Genomic DNA, 12,736 nt, shown 5'->3' on the forward strand with positions numbered 1-12,736 from the left:
TATCGCATTTTTCGCATACTTTTTGGCCAGATCCTGGGCGATTTCTGGGTTGGATCACGTAGTAGTGTGATGCAACACAGAAACAGTGAATTAATCCTGGATTCGATCTACATATTAGAGGGTAGCACCGGTTAGGTTTGGGTTAGGTCTGGTATTTGATATTATCTGGCCCATACTTTCGCATATTTTGTATAAGTGTTGGCCAGATCCTGGCCTTTATCTGGTATGGATTACGTAGTAATGTGGTTCCACACTGCATAAGTGGGTTAAACCTGGAGACAATCTATATTTTAGAGGATAACACCAGTTAGGTCAGGGTTAGGTCTGTTAGTTGCCAATATCTGGCTCATACTTTCGCATTTTTCGCATACTTGTTGGCCAGATCCTGGGCGTTTTCTGGTTTGGATCACGTAATAATGTGGCACCTCACTCAAACAGTGAGTTAAACCTGGATTCAATCTATATTTTAGAGGATAACACCGATTAGGTCAGGGTTAGGTCTGGTATTTGCCATCATCTGGCTCATACTTTCGCATTATTCGCATACTTGTTGGTCAGAACCTGGGCGGTTTCTGGGTTGAATCAGGTAGTAGTGTGGTACCGCACTGAAACAGTGAAGTAATCCTGGATTCGATCTATATATTAGAGGGTAACACCGGTTAGGTTTGGGTTAGGTCTGGTGTTTGATATTATCTGGCCCATACTTTCGCATATTTTGTATAAATGTTGGCCAGATCCTGGGCTTTATCTGGTATGGATTACGTAGTAATGTAGAACCACTCTGAAACAGTGAGTCAAACCTGGATTCAATCTCTATTTTAGAGGGTAACACCAGTTAGGTCAGGGTTAGGTCTGGTATTTGCCATCATCTGGCTCATACTTTCGCATTTTTCGCATACTTGTTGGCCAGATCCCGGGCGTTTTCTGATTTGGGTCACGTAGTAATGTAGTGCCACACTGCAACAGTGAGTTAAAGCTGGATTCAATCTATATCTTAGAGGGTAACAACGGTTAGGTCAGGGTTAGGTCAGGTATTTTCCAACATGTGGCTCATACTTTCGCATTTTTCGCATACTTGTTGGCCAGATCCTGGGCGATTTCTGGGTTGGATCACGTAGTAGTGTGATGCCACACAGAAACAGTGAATTAATCCTGGATTCGATATATATATTAGAGGGTAGCACCGGTTAGGTTTGGGTTAGGTCTGGTATTTGATATTATCTGGCCCATACTTTCGCATTTTTCGCATACTTGTTGGCCAGATCCTGGGCGTTTTCTGGTATGAATCACGTAGTAATGTAGAACCACTCTGAAACAGTGAGTTAAACCTGGATTCAATCTATATTTTAGGGGATAACACCAGTAAGGTCAGGGTTAGGTCTGGTATTTGCCATCATCTGGCTCATACTATCGCATGCTTCGCATACTTTTTGGCCAGATCCTGGGCGATTTATGGGTTGCATCACGTAGTAGTGAGATGCCACACAGAAACAGTGAATTAATCCTGGATTCGATCTATATATTAGAAGGGTAACACCGGTTAGGTTTGGGCTAGGTCTGGTATTTGCCATCATCTGGCCCATACTTTCGCATTTTTCGCATACTTGTTGGCCAGATCCTGGGCGTTTTCTGGTTTGAATCACGTAGTAATGTAGAACCACTCTGAAACAGTGAGTTAAACCTGGATTCAATCTATATTTTAGGGGATAACACCAGTAAGGTCAGGGTTAGGTCTGGTATTTGCCATCATCTGGCTCATACTTTCGCATTTTTCGCATACTTGTTGGCCAGATCCAGGGCGATTTATAGTTTGGATCACGTAGTAATATGGTTCCACACAGCCACATGAGTTAAACCTGGATTCAATCTATATTTTAGAGGATAACACCGATTAGGTCAGGGTTAGGTCTGGTATTTGCCATCATATGGCTCATACTTTCGCATTATTCGCATACTTGTTGGCCAGATCCAGGGCGATTTCTGGTTTGGATCACGTAGCAATGTGGTACCACACTGCAACTGTGAGTTAATCCTGGATTCGATCTATATATTAGAGGGTAACACAGGTTAGGTTTGGGTTAGGTCTGGTATTTGCCATCATCTGGCTCATACTTTCGCATTTTTCGCACACTTGTTGGCCAGATCCTGGGCGTTTTCTGGGTTGGATCACGTAGTAATGTGGTACCACACTGAAACAGTGAGTTTATCTTGGATTCAATCTATATTTTAGAGGATAACACCGGTTAGGTCAGGGTAAGGTCTGGTATTTGCCATCATCTGGCTCATACTTTCGCATTTTTCGCATACTTGTTGGCCAGATCCCGGGTGTTTTCTGATTTGGGTCACGTAGTAATGTGGTGCCACACTGCAACAGTGAGTTAAAGCTGGATTCAATCTATATTTTAGAGGATAACACCGGTTAGGTCAGGGTTAGGTCAGGTATTTTCCATCATCTGGCTCATACTTTCGCATTTTTCGCACACTTGTTGGCCAGATCCTGGGCGATTTCTGGTTTGGATCATGTAGTAATGTGGTACCACACTCAAACAGTGAGTTAATCCTGGATTCGATCTTTATATTAGAGTGTAACACCGGTTAGATTTGGGATAGGTCTGGTATTTGCCATCATCTGGCTCATGCTTTCGCATTTTTCGCATACTTGTTGGCCAGAACCAGGGCGATTTATAGTTTGCATCACGTAGTAATATGGTACCACACTGCCACATGAGTTAAACCTGGATTCAATCTATATTTTAGAGGATAACACCGATTAGGTCAGGGTTAGGTCTGGTATTTGCCATCATCTGGCTCATACTTTCGCATTATTCGCATACTTGTTGGCCAGATCCCGGGCGTTTTCTGATTTGGGTCACGCAGTAATGTGGTGCCGCACTGCAACAGTGAGTTAAACCTGGATTCAATCTATATTTTAGAGGTTAGCACCGGTTAGGACAGGGTTAGGTCTGGTATTTGCCATCGTCTGCCTCATACTTTCGCATTTTTCGCATACTTGATGGCCAGATCCAGGGCGATTTCTGGTTTGGATCACGTAGTAATGTGGTACCACACTCAAACAGTGAGTTAATCCTGGATTCAATCTATATATTAGAGGGTAACACCGGTTAGGTTTGGGATAGGTCTGGTATTTGCCATCATCTGGCTCATGCTTTCGCATTTTTCGCATTCTTGTTGGCCAGATCCAGGGCGATTTATAGTTTGGATCACGTAGTAATATGGTACCACACTGCCACATGAGTTAAACCTGGATTCAATCTATATATTAGAGGGTAACACCGGTTGTGTCAGGGTTAGGTCTGGTATTTGCCATCATCGGGCTCATACTTTCGCATTATTCGCATACTTGTTGGCCAGATCCTGGGCGGTTTCTGAGTTGAATCAGGTAGTAGTGTGGTACCGCACTGAAACAGTGAAGTAATCCTGGATTCGATCTATATATTAGAGGGTAACACCGGTTACGTTTGGGTTAGGTCTGGTATTTGATATTATCTGGCCCATACTTTCGCATATTTTGTATAAGTGTTGGCCAGATCCTGGGCGTTTTCTGGTTTGGATCACCTAGTAATGTAGAGCCACTCTGAAACAGTGAGTTAAACCTGGATTCAATCTATATTTTAGAGGATAACACTGATTAGGTCAGGGTTAGGTCTGGTATTTGCCATCATCTGGCTCATACTTTCGCATTTTTCGCATACTTCTTGGCCAGATCCTGGGCGTTTTCTGGTTTGGATCACGTAGTAATGTAGAGCCACTCTGAAACAGTGAATTAAACCTGGATTCAGTCTATATTTTAGAGGATAACACTGATTAGGTCAGGGTTAGGTCTGGTATTTGATATTATCTGGCTCATACTTTCTCATTTTTCGCATACCTGTTGGCCAGATCCTGGACTTTGTCTGGTTTGGAACACGTAGTAATGTGGTGCCACACTCAAACAGTGAGTTAAACCTGGATTCAATCTATATTTTAGAAGATAACACCGGTTAGGTCAGGGTTAGGTCTGGTATCTGCCATCATCTGGCTCATGCTTTCGCATTTTTCGCATACTTGTTAACCAGGTCCTGGCCGTTTTCTGGTTTGGAACACGTAGTAATGTGATACCACACTGAAACAGTGAGTTAATCCTGGATTCGATCTATATTTTAGAGGATAACACCAGTTAGGTCAGGGTTAGGTCTGGTATTTCCCATCATCTGGCTCATACTTTCGCATTTTTCGCATACTTGTTGGCCAGATCCTGGGCGTTTTCTGGTTTGGATCACGTAGTAATGTAGAGCCACTCTGAAACAGTGAGTTAATACTGGATTCAATCTATATTTTAGAGGATAACACTGGTTAGGTCAGGGTTAGGTCTGGAATTTCCCATCATCCGGCTCATACTTTCGCATTTTTCGCATACTTGTTGGCCAGATCCTGGGCGTTTTCTGGGTTGGATAAGGTAGTAGTGTGGTACCGCACTGCAACGGTCAGTTAAACCTGGATTCGATCTATACTTTAGAGGATAACACCAGCTAGGTCAGGGTTAGGTCAGGTATTTTCCATCATCTGGCTCATACTATCGCACCTTTCGCATACTTTTTGGCCAGATCCTGGGCGATTTATGGGTTGGATCACGTAGTAGTGCGATGCCACACAGAAACAGTGAAGTAATCCTGGATTCGATCTATATATTAGAGGGTAACACCGGTTAGGTCAGGGTTAGGTCTGGTATTTGATATTATCTGGCTCATACTTTCTCATTTTTCGCATACCTGTTGGCCAGATCCTGGACTTTGTCTGGTTTGGAACACGTAGTAATGTGGTGCCACACTCAAACAGTGAGTTAAACCTGGATTCAATCTATATTTTAGAAGATAACACCGGTTAGGTCAGGGTTAGGTCTGGTATTTGCCATCATCTGGCTCATGCTTTCGCATTTTTCGCATACTTGTTAACCAGGTCCTGGCCGTTTTCTGGTTTGGAACACGTCGTAATGTGATGCCACACAGAAACAGTGAATTAATCCTGGATTCGATCTATATATTAGAGGGTAACACCGGTTTGGTTTGGGTTAGGTCAGGTATTTGCCATCATCTGGCTCATACTTTCGCATTTTTCGCATACTTCTTGGCCAGATCCTGGGCGGTTTCTGGGTTGAATCAGGTAGTAGTGTGGTACCGCACTGAAACAGTGAAGTAATCCTGGATTCGATCTATATATTAGAGGGTAACACCGGTTAGGTTTGGGTTAGGTCTGGTATTTGATATTATCTGGCCCATACTTTCGCATATTTTGTATAAATGTTGGCCAGATCCTGGGCGTTTTCTGGTTTGGATCACCTAGTAATGTAGAGCCACTCTGAAACAGTGAGTTAAACCTGGATTCAATCTATATTTTAGAGGATAACACTGATTAGGTCAGGGTTAGGTCTGGTATTTGCCATCATCTGGCTCATACTTTCGCATTTTTCGCATACTTCTTGGCCAGATCCTGGGCGGTTTCTGGGTTGAATCAGGTAGTAGTGTGGTACCGCACTGAAACAGTGAAGTAATCCTGGATTCGATCTATATATTAGAGGGTAACACCGGTTAGGTTTGGGTTAGGTCTGGTATTTGATATTATCTGGCCCATACTTTCGCATATTTTGTATAAATGTTGGCCAGATCCTGGGCGTTTTCTGGTTTGGATCACCTAGTAATGTAGAGCCACTCTGAAACAGTGAGTTAAACCTGGATTCGATCTATATTTTAGAGGATAACACCAGTTAGGTCAGGGTTAGGTCTGGTATTTCCCATCATCTGGCTCATACTTTCGCATTTTACGCATACTTGTTGGCCAGATCCTGGGCGTTTTCTGGTTTGGATCACGTAGTAATGTAGAGCCACTCTGAAACAGTGAGTTAATACTGGATTCAATCTATATTTTAGAGGATAACACTGGTTAGGTCAGGGTTAGGTCTGGAATTTCCCATCATCCGGCTCATACTTTCGCATTTTTCGCATACTTGTTGGCCAGATCCTGGGCGTTTTCTGGGTTGGATAAGGTAGTAGTGTGGTACCGCACTGCAACGGTCAGTTAAACCTGGATTCGATCTATACTTTAGAGGATAACACCAGCTAGGTCAGGGTTAGGTCAGGTGTTTTCCATCATCTGGCTCATACTATCGCACCTTTCGCATACTTTTTGGCCAGATCCTGGGCGATTTATGGGTTGGATCACGTAGTAGTGCGATGCCACACAGAAACAGTGAATTAATCCTGGATTCGATCTATATATTAGAAGGGTAACACCGGTTAGGTTTGGGTTAGGTCTGGTATTTGCCATCATCTGGCCCATACATTCGCATTTTTCGCATACTTGTTGGCCAGATCCTGGGCGTTTTCAGGTTTGAATCACGTAGTAATGTAGAACCACTCTGAATCAGTGAGTTAAACCTGGATTCAATCTATATTTTAGGGGATAACACCAGAAAGGTCAGGGTTAGGTCTGGTATTTGCCATCATCTGGCTCATACTTTCGCATTTTTCGCATACTTGTTGGCCAGATCCAGGGCGATTTATAGTTTGGATCACGTAGTAATATGGTACCACACAGCCACATGAGTTAAACCTGGATTCAATCTATATTTTAGAGGATAACACCGATTAGGTCAGGGTTAGGTCTGGTATTTGCCATCATCTGGCTCATACTTTCGCATTATTCGCATACTTGTTGGCCAGATCCTGGGCGGTTTCTGGGTTGAATCAGGTAGTAGTGTGGTACCGCACTGAAACAGTGAAGTAATCCTGGATTCGATCTATATATTAGAGGGTAACACCGGTTTGGTCAGGGTTAGGTCTGGTATTTGATATTATCTGGCTCATACTTTCTCATTTTTCGCATACCTGTTGGCCAGATCCTGGACTTTGTCTGGTTTGGAACACGTAGTAATGTGGTGCCACACTCAAACAGTGAGTTAAACCTGGATTCAATCTATATTTTAGAAGATAACACCGGTTAGGTCAGGGTTAGGTCTGGTATTTGCCATCATCTGGCTCATGCTTTCGCATTTTTCGCATACTTGTTAACCAGGTCCTGGCCGTTTTCTGGTTTGGAACACGTCGTAATGTGATACCACACTGAAACAGTGAGTTAATCCTGGATTCGATCTATATTTTAGAGGATAACACCGGTTAGGTCAGGGTTAGGTCTGGTATTTCCCATCATCTGGCTCATACTTTCGCATTTTTCGCATACTTGTTGGCCAGATCCTGGGCGTTTTCTGGTTTGGATCACGTAGTAATGCAGAGCCACTCTGAAACAGTGAGTTAAAACTGGATTCAATCTATATTTTAGAGGATAACACTGGTTAGGTCAGGGTTAGGTCTGGAATTTGCCATCGTCTGCCTGATACTTTCGCATTTTTCGCATACTTTTTGGCCATATCCTGGGCGATTTCTGGGTTGGATCACGTAGTAGTGTGATGCCACACAGAAACAGTGAATTAATCCTGGATTCGATCTATATATTAGAGGGTAACACCGGTTTGGTTTGGGTTAGGTCAGGTATTTGATATTATCTGGCTCATACTTTCTCATTTTTCGCATACTTGTTGGCCAGATCCTGGGCTTTATCTGGTTTGGAACACGTAGTAGTGTGGTACCGCACTGAAACAGTGAAGTAATCCTGGATTCGATCTATATATTAGAGGGTAACACCGGTTAGGTTTGGGTTAGGTCTGGAATTTGCCATCATCTGGCTCATGCTTTGGCATTTTTCGCATACTTGTTGGCCAGATCCTGGGCGTTTTCTGGTTTGAAACACGTAGTAATGTGATACCACACTGAAACAGTGAGTTAATCCTGGATTCGATCTATATTTTAGAGGGTAACACCGGTTAGGTCAGGGTTAGGTCTGGTATTTGCCATCATCTGGCTCATACTTTCGCATTTTTCGTATACTTGTTGGCCAGATCCTGGGCGTTTTCTGGTTTGGATCACGTAGTAATTTGGTACCACACTGACGCAGTGAGTTTATCTTGGATTCAATCTATATTTTAGAGGATAACACCGGTTAGGTCAGGGTTAGGTCTGGTATTGGCCATCATCTGGCTCATGCTTTGGCATTTTTCGCATTCTTGTTGGCCAGATCCTGGGTGTTTTCTGGTTTGGATCACGTAGTAATTTGGTACCACACTGACGCAGTGAGTTTATCTTGGATTCAATCTATATTTTAGAGGATAACACCGGTTAGGTCAGGGTTAGGTCTGGTATTTGCCATCATCTGGCTCATGCATTCGCATTTTTCACCTACTTGTTGGCCAGATCCTTGGCGTTTTCTGGGTTGGAATAGGTAGTAGTGTGGTACCGCACTGAAACAGTGAAGTAATCCTGGATTCGATCTATATATTAGAGGGTAGCACTGGTTAGGTTTGGGATAGGTCTGGTATTTGCCATCATCTGGCTCATACTTTCACCTTTTTCGCATAATTGTTGGCTAAATGCTGACTTTTTCTTGGTTGGATCACGTAGTAATGTGATACCACACTTGAACAGTGAATTAATCCTGGGTCCGATCTATATTTTAAAGGATAACAACGGTTAGGTCGGGGTGAGGTCTGGGATTTGCCATCATCTGGCTCATACTTTCGCATTTTTCGCATACTTGTTGGCCATATCCTGGGCGTTTTCTGGTTTGGATCACGTAGTAATGTGGCACCACACTGAAACAGTGAGTAAATCATGGATTCCATCTATATTTTAGAGGATAACTCCGGTTAGGTCAGGGTTAGGTCTGGTATTTGCCATTATCTGGCTCATACTTTCGCATTTCTCACCTACTTGTTGGCCAGATCCCGGGCGTTTTCTGATTTGGGTCACGTAGTAATGACGTACCACACTGAAACAGTGAGTTAATCCTGGATTCGATCTATATATTAGAGGATAACACCGGTTAGGGCAGGGTTAGGTCAGGTATTTTCCATCACGTGGCTCATACTATCGCATGTTTCGCATACTTTTTGGCCAGATCCTGGGCGATTTATGGGTTGGATCACGTAGTAATGTAGAGCCACTCTGAAACAGTGAGTTAATACTGGATTCAATGTATATTTTAGAGGATAACACCGATTAGGTCAGGGTTAGGTCTGGTATTTGCCATCATCTGGCTCATACTTTCGCATTATTCGCATACTTGTTGGCCAGATCCTGGGCGGTTTCTGGGTTGAATCAGGTAGTAGTGTGGTACCGCACTGAAACAGTGAAGTAATCCTGGATTCGATCTATATATTAGAGGGTAACACCGGTTAGGTCAGGGTTAGGTCTGGTATTTGATATTATCTGGCTCACACTTTCTCATTTTTCGCATACCTGTTGGCCAGATCCTGGACTTTGTCTGGTTTGGAACACGTAGTAATGTGGTGCCACACTCAAACAGTGAGTTAAACCTGGATTCAATCTATATTTTAGAAGATAACACCGGTTAGGTCAGGGTTAGGTCTGGTATTTGCCATCATCTCGCGCATACTTTCGCATTTTTCGCATACTTGTTGGCCAGATCCTGGGCGTTTTCTGGGTTGGATCAGGTAGTAGTGTGTTACCGCACTGCAACAGTGAGTTAAACGTGGATTCAATCTATATTTTAGAGGATAACACCAGTTAGGTCAGGGTTAAGTCTGGTATTTGCCATCATCCGGCTCATACTTTCGCATTTTTCGCATACTTGTTGGCCAGATCCTGGGCGTTTTTTGGGTTGGATAAGGTAGTACTGTGGTACCGCACTGCAACGGTCAGTTAAACCTGGATTCGGTCTATATTTTAGAGGATAACACCAGTTAGGTCAGGGTTAGGTCAGGTATTTTCCATCATCTGGCTCATACTATCGCATGTTTCGCATACTTTTTGGCCAGATCCTGGGCGATTTATGGGTTGGATCACGTAGTAATGTAGAGCCACTCTGAAACAGTGAGTTAATACCGGATTCAATCTATATTTTAGAGGATAACACTGGTTAGGTCAGGGTTAGGTCTGGAATTTCCCATCATCCGGCTCATACTTTCGCATTTTTCGCATACTTGTTGGCCAGACCCTGGGCGTTTTCTGGGTTGGATAAGGTAGTAGTGTGGTACCGCACTGCAACGGTCAGTTAAACCTGGATTCGAAATATACTTTAGAAGATAACACCAGCTAGGTCAGGGTTAGGTCAGGTATTTTCCATCATCTGGCTCATACTATCGCACCTTTCGCATACTTTTTGGCCAGATCCTGGGCGATTTATGGGTTGGATCACGTAGTAGTGCGATGCCACACAGAAACAGTGAATTAATCCTGGATTCGATCTATATATTAGAAGGGTAACACCGGTTAGGTTTGGGTTAGGTCTGGTATTTGCCATTATCTGGCTCATACTTTCGCATTTTTCACCTACTTGTTGGCCAGATCCCGGGCGTTTTCTGATTTGGGTCACGTAGTAATGACGTACCACACTGAAACAGTGAGTTAATCCTGGATTCGATCTATATATTAGAGGGTCACACCAGAAAGGTCAGGGTTAGGTCTGGGATTTGCCATCATCTGGCTCATGCTTTCGCATTTTTCGCATACTTGTTGGCCAGATCCTGGGCGTTTTCTGGTTTGGATCACGTAGTAATGTGGTACCACACTGAAACAGTGAGTAAATCATGGATTCCATCTATATTTTAAAGGATAACAACGGTTAGGTCGGGGTGAGGTCTGGGATTTGCCATCATCTGGCTCATACTTTCGCATTTTTCGCATACTTGTTGGCCAGATCCTGGGCGTTTTCTGGTTTGGATCACGTAGTAATGTGGTACCACACTGAAACAGTGAGTAGATCATGGATTCCATCTATATTTTAGAGGATAACTACGGTTAGGTCAGGGTTAGGTCTGGTATTTGCCATCATCTGGCTCATACTTTCACCTTTTTCGCATAATTGTTGGCTAAATGCTGACTTTTTCTTGGTTGGATCACGTAGTAATGTGATACCACACTTGAACAGTGAATTAATCCTGGGTCCGATCTATATTTTAAAGGATAACAACGGTTAGGTCGGGGTGAGGTCTGGGATTTGCCATCATCTGGCTCATACTTTCGCATTATTCGCATACTTGTTGGCCAGATCCTGGGCGGTTTCTGGGTTGAATCAGGTAGTAGTGTGGTACCGCACTGAAACAGTGAAGTAATCCTGGATTCGATCTATATATTGGAAGGGTAACACCGGTTAGGTTTGGGTTAGGTCTGGTATTTGCCATCATCTGGCTCATACATTCGCATTTTTCGCATACTTGTTAGCCAGATCCTGGGCGTTTTCTGGTTTGGATCACGTAGTAATGTGGCACCACACTGCAACAGTGAGTTAAACCTGGATTCAATCTATATTTTAGAGGATAACACTGGTTAGGTCAGGGTTAGGTCTGGTATTTGCCATCATCTGGCTCATACTTTCGCATTTTTCGCATACTTGTTGGCCAGATCCTGGGCGTTTTCTGGGTTGGAACACGTAGTAATGTGATGCAACACTGAAACGGTGAGTTAATCCTGGATTCGATCTATATTTTAGAGGATAACACCGGTTAGGTCAGGGTTAGGTCTGGTATTTGCCATCATCTGGCTCGTGCTTTGGCATTTTTCGCATACTTGTTTGCCAGATCCTGGGCGTTTTCTGGTTTGGGTTAAGTAGTAATGTGACTCCACACTGCAACAGTGAGTTAAACCTGGTTTCAATCTATATTTTAGAGGATAACACCGGTTAGGTCAGGGTTAGGTCTGGTATTTGCCATCATCCGGCTCATACTTTCGCATTTTTCGCATACTTGTTGGCCAGATCCTGGGCGTTTTCTGGGTTGGATAATGTAGTAGTGTGGTACCGCACTGCAACGGTCAGTTAAACCTGGATTCGATCTATATTTTAGAGGATAACACCGGTTAGGTCAGGGTTAGGTCAGGTATTTTCCATCATCTGGCTCATACTATCGCATCTTTCGCATACTTTTTGGCCAGATCCTGGGCGATTTCTGGGTTGGATCACGTAGTAGTGTGATGCCACACAGAAACAGTGAATTAATCCTGGATTCGATCTATTTATTAGAGGGTAACACCGGTTAGGTTTGGGTTAGGTCAGGTATTTGAAATTATCTGGCTCATACTTTCGCATTTTTCGCATACTTGTTGGCCAGATCCTGGGCGTTTTCTGGATTGGATCACGTAGTAATGTGGTTCCACACTGCATAAGTAGATTAAACCTGGATACAATCTATATTTTAGAGGATAACACCAGTTAGGTCAGGGTTAGGTCTGTTAGTTGCCAATATCTGGCTCATACTTTCGCATTTTTCGCATACTTGTTGGCCAGATCCTGGGCGTTTTCTGGTTTGGATCACGTAGTAATGTGGCACCTCACTCAAACAGTGAGTTAAACCTGGATTCAATCTATATTTTAGAGGATAACACCGTTTAGGTCAGGTTTAGGTCTGGAATTTGCCATCATCCGGCTCATACTTTCGCATTTTTCGCATACTTGTTGGCCAGATCCTGGGCGTCTTCTGGGTTGGATAATGTAGTAGTGTGGTACCGCACTGCAACGGTCAGTTAAACACGGATTCAATCTATATATTAGAGGGTAACACAGGTTAGGTTTGGGTTAGGTCTGGTATTTGCCATCATCTGGCTCATACTTTCGCATTTTTCGCATACTTGTTGGCCAGATCCTGGGCGTTTTCTGGTTTGGAACACGTGGTAAT

Source organism: Colletes latitarsis, unplaced genomic scaffold, assembly GCF_051014445.1.
Source record: "Colletes latitarsis isolate SP2378_abdomen unplaced genomic scaffold, iyColLati1 scaffold0021, whole genome shotgun sequence".
Lineage (NCBI taxonomy): Eukaryota > Metazoa > Arthropoda > Insecta > Hymenoptera > Colletidae > Colletes > Colletes latitarsis.